Source organism: Bombus impatiens, unplaced genomic scaffold (assembly GCF_000188095.3).
Source record: "Bombus impatiens unplaced genomic scaffold, BIMP_2.2 scf_0577, whole genome shotgun sequence".
Classification (NCBI taxonomy): Eukaryota; Metazoa; Arthropoda; class Insecta; order Hymenoptera; family Apidae; genus Bombus; species Bombus impatiens.
Window position 1 is genome coordinate 240,331 of NT_176996.1, and position 16,536 is coordinate 256,866.

At 37.7% G+C, this 16,536-nt stretch overlaps 1 protein-coding gene across 1 annotated transcript in view; it reads left to right on the forward strand.

The window, feature by feature from the left end:
* The window catches only part of LOC100741264 (4-coumarate--CoA ligase 1-like), a 76,212-nt gene that overhangs the window by 25,332 nt on the left and 34,344 nt on the right, over window positions 1–16,536 (forward strand). The gene's annotated exons all lie outside the window — the stretch shown is intronic.

Here is a 16,536-nt window from a genome sequence, read left to right on the forward strand (position 1 = left end):
TAATAAAATAGATATAGTATATAGAACGAAAAGAGATCATGTACTTACTTGAAAAACAAAGCGTCAACTCTAAAAAATAACTTTCTACACTGGCAATATCAACGTATACGTTTAACGCGCGAAAACCTTGGAATAAATAATATGACGTCGAAATGTGTTGTATATATATCTAAAAAGTAACTTTCTACACTGGCAATATCAACGTATACGTTTAACGCGCGAAAACCTTGGAATAAATAATATGACGTCGAAATATGTTATATATATATCGGAGATGGAAGGACATCGGGACCTTTCTTTAGGATGTTCGGGAAAAATCCAATATCCCAATCCAGATGTTTACGACAACGACATGTTTTTTTTATTTATTTATTAAAATTTACAATCAATTCTCGCATTGAGAATTTTCAGTAATTTTTTCTGGCCTGGCGCAGTGACATGGCTAATTATTTATAATAAGTTAATACTTATTATAGATAAGTATAATTTATAAGTAAGTATTGTAAATAAGTAAATATTACTGAATTTAGATAACTAATTGAATCTAACGTTTAGGTCTAGCGGGTAGTGTCTCTTCAGCCTGCGGATCTGGTCCGACGTATCAAGTAGTCCAGTAATTAAGGGGTTTCGGTGTTTCTTGACTCTTTTGCTATATGTGTCGCTATATTTTGCTATTTCCTCTTTGACTGTTGGTATCTTGAGGTCGCGATGTATTAGTTCGTTGGTGACATACCAGTGAAGTAGTATTATAGTTTTATAGTTTTATAGGAAGTTCCTTGATTGCTTTATTGCCTATTAGGTCGTGCCCTGCTGCTTTCTTGGAATTTAGACGATTGATTGATTCTATAATCTCTGCAGAAGTGAAGGGTTCAATAGGAGAGATTTGGAAGGGAGAGTGCAGGTATTCAGTAATGTCCGCGGCAGCTTTGGAGGAATGGGGTCTAAATATTTTAGACAAGTATTTAGCAAACAGGTTGGCTTTTTCTATAGGGCTACGCGCCTATTCACCTTGCGGACGACGGATTGGAGGGATTATTTTCGGGGGCCGCGTGAGTTTCCTGGATGCCTTCCATAGTGAGTAGTTGGAGTCAGCTGTGGGGGACAAATTGGCGAGATATTTATGAAAACAGTCATTTTTATAATTTTTGATGATTTTCTCCGATGTTCTATGGGTCTGCCATACTCTTCTTAGTCTACGTTTTTCTGCCATTTTTTTTAATATGTAATGGGGATATTCACTTTTACTGATAGAAGTCTTAGTAGGTGTGGAGGAGCGGGTAGCGTTTACTATGCTCATGTTTAAGTATTCCGTGGCTGCTTCGATATCTTCATTAGTTTTTAGTGAAGTTAAGGCTGCAATTGAGTGATTAAAGACTTCTCTAAAGAGCTGCCAGTTGGTGAGTTGGTTATGAATAAAGCCATTAGGTGTATTCTCGATAATCATTGAACTGATTGTTACTGTCACGGGGGAATGATCAGAAGAGAGATCAGCCGAGGAGTTGATTTAGACGTATCTTGGCAAGATATTTTTAGTTATGAAGAAGTCAAGTAGATCAGGTATTTTGTTAATGTCTGTGGGCTGGTGTGTGGGTTCGTATGTGGTGAGGTAGTTGAGATTGTTGGTTATTATGCTGTTTAAGAGATTTTTGCCTCATACTGTGACCAGTCTGCTGCCCCATTGGGTATGTTTGGCGTTATAGTCTCCTCCAGCTATGAATCTATTGCCCAGGGTGTCAAGGAAGTTATCAAAGTCTTCTTTGGCGATGGAATGTCTGGAAGGGCAGTATACTGCTGAAGTGGTGATTGTACCATGGCAGTCTTCTATTGGTACGTTTGTTGCTTGGAGGTAGTCTTTCTGGAATGATGGAAGTTCGTAACGCTTAATGCTGGATTTGATTATGATTCCAGTGCAGCCGTGAGCCTTTCCACTGGGATGTTGGGTGTGGTAGAAGTTATAACCATTTATTTTTAGGTAGTTTTTGTCAGTGAAGTGGGTTTCAGATACGAGCATTACGTCGATTTGCTGCTGTTTACGGAAGAGATCTAGTTCAAATTTGTGTTGAGCTAGACCGTTGGCATTCCAAAGAGCTATGCGTCTTGGTTTTATTTTGCATCGGGGCGTATTAATTTATCCATGATGAGTGTCAATAGTGATAGCAAATTATTTATTTGTTCAGATTGTTTTTCTATTAGCTTTTCAAGTCTAGAGACGTTGTCTGTGTTTTGTGAATTGGGGACACTATTTTGAGAATGGTCCCTGTGGCTATTCGAATTATTTTGGTTTCCTTGTACTGCTTGGGCATAGGAGATTGAAGTAGTAGTGAATTTAGGGGGACTGGGTATTTGATTGGTTGTCTCATTGGCTCTGAGTTTAGGATACTTATTTATATATAAGGTTTCGTAGGCTGAGCAGCCTTTGTAGTTAGCAAGATGGTCACCTTGACAGTGGATGCACTTCGCTGGGGTTTCCGGTGATTTAGTGTACTGGTCAGTGGGGTGTGTACTTGCACATTTAACGCAGCGGAAGGTATGGTTGCAGTATTTCTGCGTGTGACCGTATCTTTGGCACCTTTTACATTGCACTATCTTTTAACTAGCGGTGGTTCGAATTTTACTATTGAGTTCATTAGACGACTGATGTTGTATATTTCCTTATTGTTAGGCTTTTGTTTTATGTCAATAAAAAATAAGGATGACGGGTCTTTCGAGACTCTATGCCTTATGTTACTAACATTGATTACTTCGTGACCGTGTTTTAAGAGTTCGAATTTCAGTTCATCTATATTTGCTGAGTGGTGGATGTTGCGTAGAACCACTCGGGAAGGTCTTTCGTATTTGAGCTGGTATGTATGGAAGTTGGCATTCATGGTATTTAGTAGTTTTGTGAGTCTTCTATATGCATCAGGGTTTGTCGGCAGGATTTTTACTTTGTTATTGTTTGTTTTTAGGTTGTAGTCCTCTTTGGAGATATCTCTCTCTATGGACTTAATCATCGTTTGTATGTCGATGACATCACCAAAAAATATTGGTGGGGGAGGGGAATTTCTTTGGGTGCTTTAGTTTGTTGGTGGGTCTGCAATTTCCATGGAGTCGTTTGTGGATTCTAATATGGCGTATCTATTGCATGTGGTTATTTGATTTGTTGACTGTTCGTTCTGGGCGGCATTTGTTTTTATTTTTGATGCTTCTATTTTTCGCTTTTTAGAGTTTTTTGCGTCATTAGTACGGGGGATCTGTTACACTTTTGCCACGGAGGAGGCAGCGCGGAGTAATTGTGGATTTGCTCAGGAGAGCCTGGTCGTGATACCTGAGCTAATTAATTCAAGTTGAATAACTAGTCGAGAGGCTATGAGGCTAGGATTCGGGTAGGGGTTAGGAGCATAGGAATGTTTCTCTAAAAGATAGGAAACACTTGGTTGTATTCACTTTCGACGGATGGGCGACACGTGTTATTTTACGAACTTCACAGAGCACTAGATACACGTCTGCACGCTTCGGCACTCAACAGCGAACTGACAACGACATTTAAGCAATAAACGAAGAAATAGTTATGCGGGCACTTAAGGTTTATGATGATGGGTTTGGGCTTGAGGTAACATAATGAGTCACCGAACGTACCCACGGTCACGGGAGGGACGTGTAATAATGGAAGTAGAAAATAGTTGTGCAGCTCTCCTCAAAAACAGAGATTGACCCAAGGAGTGGTAAAAGGATTATATAAGGGCAGTTTCATTTGGATTACGAGTTAGTTAGTTAGTTAGTTAGTCGTGGGGCGAATTGCTGATTGAGTTATCAAGAGAGTTATCCGAATCGTGTATTACGTTGGCACTCGTCATCCCATCGACCATGGATTCGTTATCGAACCTGATTTCGTTGTCATCAACATCTCGACCATCCTATCGCCGCTATTATAACCCTTGTAGTACACACATTTGTACCAATAAACATTAGCTATATCCGCGATGGTAAATTTGAGTGAAGGTTCGTCGAACGCCCAAAATTCCAACCTTAATCCGACATATATCTAAAAAATAACTTTCTACACTGGCAATATCAACGTATACGTTTAACGCATGAAAACCTTGAAATAAATAATATGACGTCGAAATATGTTATATATATATATCTAAAAAATAACTTTCTACACTGGCAATATCAACGTATACGTTTAACGCATGAAAACCTTGAAATAAATAATATGACGTCGAAATATGTTATATAAAATTATCGAAAAAGAAAGAACAGAACTAATTTTCGATCGATACGGTATGCCAGTCGGTACCGCACGACTCATCTCTGTACCTTTATATATCGAAGACTAATCAGCGTTATTACGTAAATTATCGAAAAAGAAAGAACAGAACTAATTTTCGATCGATACGGTATGCCAGTCGGTACCGCACGACTCATCTCTGTACCTTTATATATCGAAGACTAATCAGCGTTATTACGTTCGATCTACGCATAATTGCCATTTATGTGAATAACTCGTGTAACTAGCAATGACATTTCAATTAAAGCCGATAGTGACTTCATAAAATTATAAATTCCAGGTTTCGATACATATTAACACTTTGTTGGACAAAACCGTCAACGGTTAATCGTATAGTGACGTGATTTTTGTTGACTAATATAGAGGTACTTTCCTCTCAGATCTACTTTGTAACTTGGAATTGATTTCTCGATGTGCAGCGCCGTAACGTTAATTTGTTGTGCTCGAACCAACAGGTATGGTAGAGTGCAGCAGCACTTGCATTTAAACAGCTTTCCGGTTCAAAGTCCAAAACTAGTTGGACAGAAACGCGGCAATGCCTTCACAGTGTGCACACGTCACTACGTGAATATCGCTATCGATAATACCAATATTGGAAACAGTTTCAAGGATCATAAACTCCGTACCTCCAAACAAACGCTATCGTTAAAAGACTATTCGATAAACTCTTATTTCGGTATGCATTGAATTAAGAATTATAATTACAATTCTCTGAATACTATGTTGTGTGCATCGTGCAAATCAGATATCACGATTCGGTCATTTCCAGAGATTCGAGCAAGCATCTTTTTTAGATAATTTCAATGGAACACTGTCTGACGGTTTGGCGAATTCCAATTTAGTTTCATCGCTATATTTCATCGACTTATCAAACGTTTTGTGATAAGGCAACGAGAGGATAACGCCCGCTTCCAAACACATTAATTACACACGCAGAGTGACTCCCGCAGGATTGAGAAATTTGAAAATTAGACACTTATTTATGTAATTATGGGTTAACTGTAGATATTTTGTAGATGTTATAACAATTTAAGTATCGATAATTTTTCATTGAAAAGCGATCCTTAAATTTTGCGCGCCAGTCATATCGCAATTTAAATACCTTTCTATTGGTGCAACGAAACAAAAAAAAAAAGAAAATATTCGTGTTCATTGACATACGTAACAAACAAGCTTCCAATCCCTCGCTTCTTTCTTAAATGAAAAGTTTAGTATCCTCGTGTGTATAATACAATTGTACCTTCTTTCACTGTTAAGATAAAGTATAATTTAATTTGTGTAATCCTAAATACATTACTGTAGGTGCTATGTAAGACAATTTTGAAGTGATATGTAGCCATCTTCCCTTACAAAGTCATACTCTTGCGATTATATGTATGTTCAACTAACTTCTCAGAATTCTAATACCTCTCTCGAACTTAACTTGGAATATCCAAATAATCCTATGTGACAAGAAACTTCTAAGATCCCGATCCGATCAGTCGAGATCAGTTTCCGCCTAAGCTAAAAGTACCCGCAGTTAATTATAAAAGACCAGCAACTCTATATTAGTATTAGTATTAGTATATCAAAAATCAACTTTATCGTCCAACTTAATGCGGCTGTTGGTTCGCTTTTGGCTCTTTAACCTTATTGATTCTAATACAATTTTAAAAAATATGCAATTTAAATATAATTATGTATAATGTATTATTTATATATTATGCATAATAATCTAAATTATAGGTATGTAATTTACAGACATATAGATATATGAAATCATTTTTAATATGTTAAATACCTATCCTCGTCTCTTCTGAAAAACAATCATCGCTTTCGAAGCGATTTATACAAAGTCACGATTGATTCAAGCATCTTAAACATTTCTCTCTTAGTTTTTCTTTTTTGATAATAGAAAAAATGTTTGGTTTTGAATAATATTTGAGAAATATATTACTTGTCCCTAAACAAATTGTGTGGTCGTCAACTTTTTTTTTTATAGATGGAAACGTTGTGAAGATATCAGGGTTAGTTTCATTATCAGAAATGGAATGCTATATCTTTTATGCCAAAATATGAAAGATCATTGAACTCTGAGTAAGAAGAAAATTTATCTGTATTAGTTCAGACCTAATAATTAACGAGTAATTTGACATAGTCCCTTGTACGAAAATATACTTTGCGTAATATCTACTTGGTAATTCAATATTAACAAAAAATTTCGTTAGACAGAACGTTACGGACAGTGTCAATTTGCGTTGCGTCCGTTAAAAGTGAGTATAACGAGATCCAGCAAAAGTTCCTCTTCGACCAACTCTCTCTCTCTCTCTCTCTCTCTCTCTCTCTCTCTCTCTCTCTCTCTCTCTCTCTCTCTCTCTCTCTCTCTCTCTCTCTCTCTCTCTCTCTCTCTCTCTCTCTCTCTCTCTCTCTCTCTCTCTCTCTCTCTCTCTCTCTCTCTCTCTCTCTCTCTCTCTCTCTCTCTCTCTCTCTCTCTCTCTCTCTCTCTCTCTCTCTCTCTCTCTCTCTCTCTCTCTCTCTCTCTCTCTCTCTCTCTCTCTCTCTCTCTCTCTCTCTCTCTCTCTCTCTCTCTCTCTCTCTCTCTCTCTCTCTCTCTCTCTCTCTCTCTCTCTCTCTCTCTCTCTCTCTCTCTCTCTCTCTCTCTCTCTCTCTCTCTCTCTCTCTCTCTCTCTCTCTCTCTCTCTCTCTCTCTCTCTCTCTCTCTCTCTCTCTCTCTCTCTCTCTCTCTCTCTCTCTCTCAAGCACACACACATAAATTCGAGTATAATTATTCAAACTCGGAATCACAACTGTTACGACCAAAGTGAAAAAGGCTCATAGAATAACAATTGTTCTTTCGATTAAAATGGTTTTCGTTACAATTATGTACTTATAGGTGATCGAAAAATGTTTCTTCTTTCCTGATAACCATGATCGCTGAAGGAAATTTATTTCGATAGCTCATAATAGCTATCGGCGATGGAAAATCTATTTCGGTCGCTCATACTAATCGTAGATAATGGAAGTTTGTTTCGGATTGCACATGATATTTATCGATCGAAGAAATCGTATTTCCATCATGGTAGTTATAAACGAGGAAAATATTATCTTGGCTTGGAACAGGTTTTCGGTTTCGAAGTTTATGTTTCACCGCTATGAATAGCGCACGTTCGGTTCGAATGGCCAACAATTAATTTCAAATTCAAATTAATAAATTACAATAATCCAAGTTTTCAAAAAAACTTCCCTCGGTAGAAAATTATATTTATTGATTTTTAAATTTATTATTAAAATTATAAATTAAAATTCAATGTATCAAACATAAGATTCTCCAAGTTTTGCAGAGGCCCCTGTTCACGTCTCTTTCTTTCAAAGTGACAAAAAACTGTTTTCGTTCGGAAGCAGAGAATCGTTTTGGTCGAGTACAAAACAATGCTTTACACAATTATGAGCAACAAAAATACAATTTCTCTGGCCCGTAACTGTTTTGAGCAATCGAAATAAATTTCCCTCTTCGCTAACTATTATACTATTGTATATCCGATCGAAATATAATTCTCCTTGTCAATAATGGCTATGGAAAACGAGACAAATTCTCGGTCACTTATAATCATTATTTCTAATCAGAACGTTTAAAAACTGAAATCTTGTAATCACGATTTTTTGAAAACTTGTCTTCGTATTTTATGGTTAATATTCTCAGCTAAAAATAATAAACAAATGTTACTGATTTTCTTCTTAAAAATTTTTGGGGTAACTGTTGATCCCTGATTCAAACATAATATTCAAGCCCATAATCCTGTGCAACACAGCTGAGATACCAATGCGACTTCACCGCTCGAATTGTGTCGATTTTTATCAATCGAGTTACGAGACCTTCATTAAGATTTCCCGCAGCTCCCTGATTTCGCATCAGACTCATTCGCACGTTTCAATCTACTCTACTCAGTAGTTCCCCGATTTCGCATTGGTCCACGAAAATTAAACCCCTTCGGATTCCCTATTAGGTTTGTTCGTATCCTGTGGTCGACTAATTTTGCCTCAGGTTTGTCTGCATTTTCTCCAACTTCCTACCGATAGCTTCCCGACTTTGCGTCGGATTCCCAGTGATTCACAGTGCGTTGACCATTGGACAAAAGTCAAAAAATCAACCCTAACCCCAGTCGCCAGTTAAAAGCCTCATAGGGGCATTTCTGGGTGTGTATTAATAAGATTAAAAGTGTTTTTTAAACAAACAAACGAGCGTCCATCTTGTCTAGATACATCGTTCGTGAGTCAGAATTTTCAGTCAAAGTTCATCTTCTCTTTCGACTGAGTTAGTGTGCCTGCATTTTTTTTTATTATTTTCAGTGTAATCTGTTATTAAAAGACAAGTGCTCTTTATTTCGATAGCTTTTTGTTTCTTTTTTTCCACCTTTTAGAAGTGAAATTAGTAACCTAGGTTTTGATGACTTTAATTAAGGTTCTAAAAAGTACTGCTCAAAACTACTTCATAATATTTGGTGAAAATATGCATATCCCGCAAAAGATCACGAAAAAATTAGCTGCGAAAGTAACTTACCTGCCAGAGTATGTACATGAAATTGATACGAGAAATAAAATCTGTTCGATTTCTGCAAAAATGCAGTTTTCTCACTTGGGTCAGCACTATCCGTTACTAAGTTTCGATAATTTCCACACATATATCGATGGGATTCTTAGCAGCGTAATCGTCAAAAATTAACAATTTTTTGACAAAAGTGACAAAGACACTTCAAATTAATAATAGACTGTATATATAGTGTCATTGTATTTCCTGTTCAAATAAGGCTCCACTGTCATATCAATTGACAGTACCAAGTTGGTATCTATATTTACCCTTCTTTCTTAAGATGACTACGCTGCTCATCGTGTGCCTTGTTACGTGTGATCTGTGACGCTGATACGTACATGTGGAGTACGAGATGCCGTGAAGCCGTGTGAAGCTACTTGATCGAACTTTGACATATCATGGCTCTAGTATTTATCGCCGCTATCTTTCGACCAGTGTACTTCACTCTCCTGTACAGCCCTTCGTCCTCGTAGCACGCGGTGTCCATTAGTGACAAAGTATCGAGTGTTGCGAGGTCGAAGGGCAGTACAAGAGTCGTTAAGAAACTTGAAGAAGCATTCCTCAACAGGCGACAATTTTTTTCAAGGAACATGGAACAACAATAAGATATTCCTGGTTGTTACTTCATTGGAGACAGGATTAAACAAGTAACAACCGGCGATATCTGTTGGAGGCGACAGAAACACGAAGAAACTCGGAGAAAAAGTCAATAACGAGCGGCGGCTTTTACAAGAAACATGGGACAACGATAAAAAGTTTCTCGTTGTTGCTTTAGTTTAGAAGACGCTTTAGGGATAAAGGGATGAGGTCATAGCACCATCGTTTATGTACATATGTTTAGGCCTGTTTGTATCCTTCGTTCTCAAAGATGTTACAATTTCTTTCGGGCGAGCCTATCATATTTCTTAAATTATTAACAACGAAACATTCATAACTCTTAAATAACTTTGGTCGAAATAAGTTATCTCGGATATAATGTGTGGACATTGGAAGATACGGCACGTCTTTTGTTGTTTCGCTGGAAGTTAAATCGATTGTAATTACGTTCTTACTGTCTACGATACAAAGAAAGTGTTTTAAAACACTACTACTAGACCAATCATATTATTATGTAACGTATTTTTTCTTTTAACATTTTAATAATTATATGTCGTTTTACAAGTGTAAGCTGAGAAAATCTTTTTGAAGAGAAGATTTGTATTTTCAACTCTTCAAAGCTGATATTCATTGTCTATCGAGATCTTAATTTATTCGGTCTCGAAAAATTCCGTTGGAAAGTTTGGGTACAGATCGAGCCTTTCAAAATATGCGACTTCTCTCTTTCTCTCTCTCTCTCTCTCTCTCTCTCTCTCTCTCTTCTAATTATTCACTGTTATAAACTCAAAATGTTACTGCACAAATGTTCACTACATAATCAATGTTTACTATACAACATTTACTATTACGCAAGTACAAATAGAAACATAATTATGTTACGAATTTAATATTACTTTTATTAAGTAGACTTTAACTTTCAAACTCTTCTTTAATAACGTCTAATGTTTTCTCAAAATACGCCGAATTCCTTCTATTAAAGGTTATTAGTTATCATTCCTCCGTTAACTTACTACTAATCATAAAACTTAACTGAAATCAACAGGATGTACAACAATATAAATTTTTATTGAATGTTTTATAAATCAATATATAGGAATACACCATTCGTGATAGCTCACGATCGGTTTCCGATACAGGTATGTAGCAATCGATATTCACGTAGGAAGTAAAGCAAACGCTTCATCGTGCGATAAATTAGAAATACCTCTGTTTAGTATCTCGTTTGATGGGCGTGATACGGCTTGCGGAATGTCGATATAGTAGCTATTAAAAAAAAAAAAGAAAAAAGAAACAGTGTCCTTCGAAGCAAAATTGCGTAGTAAAGGTTGCGACATGTCACGTTCAGCGCCTTGAACGTTTTCAAACTCGTCGGCCGTCTGGAACTAAGCTCGACCGGAACTGGGAATGCGATCTTCCTGCACACCCGGACCAGTGTGCAACTACTTCATGCCAAGAGTATTTGAAATACTCCGCGGTCCAGGATGAAGTATGCCATGGTATCAGAGGTTTGTGGGCTGTAACAAAGCAGGCCCTCCGGGCACCGAATGTACATACAGCCCTGGCATTTACCGCCAAACGACGACGACAGCCTGAATGCTGCAGGACTCCTGAAAACTTCCTCATAAACGGCTATTTGCGTTCGAGGAATTGGAACACGGGTACACCATGAAATTTTATTTCTCCTCCGACGAGCTAGTAATACACCGTGGCAGATTATTTGTACAGCTATGTTAAGATTTTATTCATGAACTTTTACACACTTTTACGCGAATACGATATTCGACAAATATCAGTCAATCGTTCTTTTATATTATCTTTCGCGTCGCAAACATTAAAACTATTTACGATATTTCATTGCATAAAAATTAAATTTATCATGAAAATTATAACATAATTATAGCATTACATACATAACAACGTAAGTATATTTTCCTAAAAGTGCAAACATTCAGCGAGCCTTAAAGTTTCGACGATTTAACGAAATGTTGTAGCGAATATCGGCAAAATTATGAAAACTTAGCGAAAGAAAATATTTAGGCTTCGTGTTTCATTGAAGGTGTCGTGAAAGAAATTTGATGATCGAGAGGTAAGGTATGTGCCATAATATGCACTTTGGAACGAAAATCAGATAGACTATACATATGATAATTATGAATTAATCGACGATATTGCGTAACGGGACACAGATTTAGAGTCCAAGTATTATTTACGCCATAGATACCAGCTGGAACTAAATGGCTAGAATGGAAATTCTCATACAACTTAAAGCGATTTTTACGATAATAATCCAACTATGTGAAACGAATGGCGTCAGTACTTTTAAATTTTCTGCACATTGCCGACATTCAACGTTGTAATATAAATTTGGCGACTGAGGAATACGTAACGTAGTACATTTCAATTGCATAAAACATTATAAATTGTTGCGCCTTTTATCATTTTATGGCCACGAACATGTTTCATATTAGATCATATCAGATCTCGCGTTGAATATAAACTTGAGGGTATTATAATTTCTGTTACAATATTAAAAGCAAAAATTTAAATTTATCCATACCCTCTGTACACTTTTCTGTAATTTATATGTAGAAATTCATATGAAGGTAGATTATGTCGAATATCTTTTACAAGATTATATTCCATAAATTTTCATCTCTTTCCCGTAGGATTCGTTATATTCGTTTCGTAGAATCTCGATACATTCGTTCTTTAATTCAAAGTTAATGTAAATTCGACCAATCGCGGGGAGACGTAGTCGCGAGGAGAGACGTCAACGGGAGTCGTAAATTCCCGTTACGATTATAGCAATCGACACCACGAATTGATCGATCCCTTGATTTCCGTCGAGATAATAGGGGTGATTAAGTTTGTATAACACTGTGATTCACAGAATTATAAATTATATATTTCCAACACTTAGATTACACTGATGAGCATAGATAGATAGATAATCACTTATTGCACGAAGATAAGATAGATATGTACGTTAGAGCAGGGCTCTTATAATTGGATTTAGTGTATTAGTGGACGTAGCACTATAATATATTTAGGAGAGAAGATGTATGCTCGACGATACCGAGAACCGACTCTCGCGTTATGCTTAGACTGCCACGATAGGCGTTAGCGTTAGACTTAGTAGTTGACTTTTCCAACAATGTAGAAGAAGTGAAGTTGAGTGACGATGCTGTGTCGGAGGAAAGCTAGTGATGGGTGTGTCTAGCGTACGGGACCATCGGATTTGTTCATGCCATTTTAGGTCAGGAAGCGAGGGCAGTATACATTGCCTCGGATTGGACAAACGAAGATTGGTGGACTAGGAAGGGTCTTAACCGCCCTCGATAGAAAGTTGCTAGTGGGAAGCATCGTACGTGAGAAAAACTAACTTTCCCGTGTCAAGCCGTAGTAAACAATAGTCTTTAGAAACTGATTTAGAAAAAGACATTTGTTGGGTCTGAAGGACCTTAGCAGGCAAGTTACTTGGGTTTATGACGGGTGCTTAAGGCTATTGAGGGTACGCCGTACGGAAAAGCGGACATCTGGTGTCCGTCTAGCCCGCGGTGTGTAACCTGGGCCAGGCAGAGAGTCGCGCGGCGTAACAGGGTGTTATGCCCAAATTTGCTGCCAAGGTGCAACACAGCGCACCTGCTCCTGCTTTCATTATGTCATCTCGGGTCGAGGTCAGGCACAATATTATTGCAGTACTACATATTCAGGCTGCATTATTCAATTAAACGTATCTCCGCTGCTATTGATGGTATGTCGACAATTCGATGCCCGTTATACTCCACATTTGCTGCCAAATGCGACGCACATCATCCGGTTTGCGCTATGTCAACTTTGAGCCCTGTCATATACAGCGTTATTGCCGTTTTGGTGATTTTGCCGGAAAAATTCAATTGAACGTATCTCCGTTTCCATTGGAGCTATGTCGACAATTCGATACGTGTTATACTCTACATTTGCTGCTAAGTGCAGCGTACCTGCTCCTGTTTGCATTATATCTACTCGGGTCGAGGATAAATCCAATGTTTTTGCAGTACTGCATATGTAGGATTCAATATTCCATTGTTCGTATCTACGCCGCTATTCTTGATATGTCGAAAATTCGACCGCAAATTTGCTGCCAAATATAGCGTACATCAACCGGTTTGCGCAATATCAACTCTGTGTCCTGCCAAATCCAGCGAAATTGCCGTTTTGGAGATTCTTAACTAAAGTATAAAGTCCGAGAACTGCGTAACACGGTTACAAAATTATTGTAAGTCGCTACACTTTGTCGTTGTACATATTTCAAATAAGCGCAGCTACAGTACGGCACAGCATAGCACAACACAGAAGCTGAATAATATTTTTTTTTCCGAAATCACTGAAATGCAAAGTGATTTTGTCTTATGGGGGCAGCATACAGACAAGAATTAATCCTCTTATAACAATTACATTAGAGCTGAATGTTGAATGAAAGAAACTTTATGATTAAAAATCATCATTAGGAAAATAGTGACAAATGAATATAAAATTTTATACGAATGCAGTAGCTTCATTTTTATTATACATTAAGATCATAACCTATTATATTACGCTATGTAGGGTCCCATTGGAATCACAGACATCACCGACACCAGACTTCACCGACTCCCGAACCAACAACGGCTTTAACTGACTAGTAGTATTAGTACAGAGAAATAAGAGAGGATTTTTATTTATTTTTTATTTAGTTCATTGCTGTCGATAATTGATGGTCGGCCGTTTTAGGATCACCGGATGAAATTACTGTCCTAAACCTAGCACAGCTCATGAATTTGATACCGATTTGTGTTAAAATTACGCTCAAACCTATATTAAATTAGTTGAAATCAAAGCAAAACTTATTTAATTGCTAATCAGCCCCTGTTCGATATTAGCCTTGGATTAGTCTTAATCCTTGCCGTGCCGCGACCGCCCATCAATTATTTATAGCATTATTTATAGCATAATAATCTTACTTATTACACCTCTCTTACTTCCGCGTAATAATATTTGCCAGTCAAGCCTGTTATCGGTCAAGTTTGATATCGGTGAAATCTGTGTCGGAGATTTCAATCGGAGAATTCAATATATTTTATTAGTATTCATATACAATGTATTTTTTTCACTCGACTAAATGAATTTTGATTATAACAAGAATTTGGTATGAAACTAATAGAGTTTTGACTATCGGAACAAGATACGACGAGATTAAAAAGTTGGAAAGTAGTGCAAGTGCAACAGAATTAGCAAAAGTACATGACGTTGGCGAAGCCACAGTCCCAGACATTAAGAAATGAAGTTGTAATACTGAAAATTATCTAAAGGTCGCAGATTCTTCAGTTTCTGCAAGAGTAGAAAAATCGTAAATATCCTGATGTAATGAAACGGTTTAATCGCAATAAAGCCGATAATAATGATAATTTTATATAAATGGAAACAGCAAACAAAAGTAATAACCGAGAGGGTACTTCCTTATGCTGAAAGCATTTTTGGCGGAAGTGTTGTTGCTGCCAGTTGGGTGGAAAGGGAATGAGCGTTTCGTCCCGGGACTACCGCTGGACTCGTCAGTAAGGCTATGCCCAGTAGTCCCTGCCTTAGACGTAGAGGGAGTCTCGCTAGGCGCGGCATTTGTATCAATCGCTCGTATATTCGACCGCTAGCGAGATATACAGTTTCGTTGTCGTCGTAGTCCTCTGGTGTTGGTGGTTGGTACCCGCGGATCGCCCGGGAGGTGTTGCGCGGCATTGATGCCTCGACCTGTCGGCGTCCTGTTGATACCGATCCGCCACACATTAAAAAAAGAATAAAGGGTTTCGTGTTTCCAAGTACAAAAAAGACGCAACTGTTATGCAGTTACTTACGTTGAAAAAGTTATGTGACAAAAAAAGAATAAAGGGTTTCGTGTTTCCAAGTACAAAAAAGACGCAACTGTTATGCAGTTACTTACGTTGAAAAAGTTATGTGACTTGGAAGCCAAAAAGATATGGGATTTAAATGGGTTATAAATTTTTTTTAAAGTAAATCTGTGGCGGATCGGTACTAACAGGACGCCGACAGGTCGAGGCATCAGCGCGTTCGTAACACCTCCCGGGCGATCCGCGGGTACCAACCGTCAACACCAGAGGGCTACTACGACGACAACGAGACTATCTAACTTGCTAGCGGTCGAATATACGGACGATTGATACAAATACCGCACCTAGCGAGACTCCCTCTACGTCTAAGGCAGGAACTACCGGGCATAGCCTTACTGACGAGTCCACCGGTAGTCCCGGGACGAAACGCTCATTCTCTTTTCACACGGCAGGGCCAGAGCACCGCCAAAAATCTTTCTATTAATTCGGATAAGGGAGACTCCATTGTAACTTTGATTCTTTCAACTGCAAGTAAGTAGCAAGACATTATTAATATTTAATAATTAATGTGTGGGAGTTATAACATTAATCCTGTTATCTTTATGATTTTATGCAGATATAACAGGTATGTGTAACATTGTAACGTTGTATTTTATATTTTTGGATACATTTATACAATATTTTATATTTAAGGGGTATATACACTTCTGTGACTGGTATAATTTATCGAAACTCGAACAACGAGTGAATAAAAACTAATATCTAAAATAATTTATTACCTTTCTTCGACTGTATTCTCTCGAAACCATCGAGAATTACGTCTAAAACACTATTCAACATCGTTCAAAACAAAAGATATACGCATTTAAGTATTTGGTTTAAGCTGAAAGCATTGTATATTTACAACGGAGAAAAAAAGTTTTGTGGTCATAACGAGTCAACGAGATAGAATGTCAACTTATCTTTGCCTTTCGTTGAGCGAACTGTTTAGTTCTCGTTGTGAACTCAGTGGATACATTTCCAAGCTTTTCATTCATCAAATTATATTCAAGTTAACAAGTGTCATACGTGTAGTATCGTGGATGAAAGGCCTAAGAGATATCGGGTGAACCATAAACAATGTCGCGAGAGCCGAGGCACCGTCGGGCCCATCAAAGTGTCGTCGGTCCTTTCAAGTGCATAGTTCGTAGAAAAGACCTACGTGACCCTGGCCACGAGCGTCTGCAGAACACGTGTGC